The following is a 1,542-nucleotide window of genomic DNA, read 5'->3' as shown; positions in this document are numbered from 1 at the left end:
CTTATATAGCAAAGCCATTGGTACCGGTTGGTGGCACCAACCGGTACCAATGCCCCCTTTAGTCCTGGTTGGTGTCACCAACCGGGACCAAAGGTCTCTTTTCAGCAGCCCAAAGGGCGGGAAGCAGAGGCCTTTGGTCCCGGTTGGTGGCACCAACTGGGACTAGAGGGTGGCATTGGTACCGGTTTGTGCCACCAACCGGGACCAAAGCCACACTTTAGTCCCGGTTGGTGCCACCAACCGGGACAAAAGGCCTTGCCCTGGCGCAGTGCGGTGGGATGTTTAGTCCCACCTCGCTTGCTGTGGAGCGACCGCACCTGTTTATAAGCACTGTCGCGCCATCTTCATTGAACTCCTCTGAATTGCAGGCCTATGGGCCAAATCTAACACTGCTATGCCTGTGGGCCTACTGGGCCTTCTACGGGCCTGAACCCTGGCCCATGGATGGGTTTCTAGTCGTATTCAGGCTGTGGTGGCCCTGTAGGTGGCAATTTTTTAATTTTTTCCCAGTTTTTTTGTTTTCTTTTTTTGCTTTCTTTACTTTGTTCTGTTTCTACTTACAACAAAATACTTATTTTTTTTATTTTGTTTCTAATTACTAATTTCTTTTATTTTATGATTTTTTTTGCTATTAAAGTTTCTAACAAAAAAAGTTCTGTATGAAAATTCTTTTTGCTTTTAATGATTTTGTGAAGAAAATACTTTGATATTTTTACTTGCATCAATTTGATATAATTTTAATTTCAATAATACTAGAGGTTGCTTATAATGTTTTGAAAAGAAAATACTTTGATAATTATAGTTTCATAAATTTTATTGATGTTATTAAAGTTTTTTTATTTTTTTTCTACTTATATATTTTATTAAAGTTTATATTATTTTGTTTCAAATAACTTATTTATTTTATTTTATGATAATTCGTGTACAAAATGGACAATCTATTTTCGAAGTATCAGGGTTTCATACGGAAACTCGTCTGTTACAAAGGGATTTCTTTTTTTGAACTTATTTGAACTCCATAGTTTTTTTATGTTCAAAATGCACCATTCAAAGCCACATCACCAATTTCCAACCCTTTCTGACTTCATTTGTTATTTTTCATGCATTTACTGATTATTTTGAGCTATAAGACCATGAAATTGAAAAGCATTTGAAATGAACTTTGAAAAGGTTGAAAGTTGGCATGGTATCATCATTTCACCCACATAGCATGTGCAAGAAATTAGACAGGGTTACGGCAAAAACTGGATGCACTTCGTGTACAAAACGGACAATCTGTTTCGAAGTATCAGGGTTTCATAGCGGAACTCGTCTGTTACAAAGGGATTTCATTTTTCTGAACTTATTTGAACTCCATAGTTTTTCTATGTTCAAAATGCACCATTCAAAGCCACATCACCAATTTCCAACCCTTTCTGACTTCATTTGTTATTTTTCATGCATTTACTGATTATTTTGAGCTATAAGACCATGAAATTGAAAAGCATTTGAAATGAACTCTGAAAAGGTTGAAAGTTGGCATGGTATCATCATTTCACCCAC

Source organism: Triticum dicoccoides, chromosome 1B, assembly GCF_002162155.2.
Source record: "Triticum dicoccoides isolate Atlit2015 ecotype Zavitan chromosome 1B, WEW_v2.0, whole genome shotgun sequence".
NCBI lineage: Eukaryota > Viridiplantae > Streptophyta > Magnoliopsida > Poales > Poaceae > Triticum > Triticum dicoccoides.
This window is presented reverse-complemented; position numbering follows the sequence as displayed.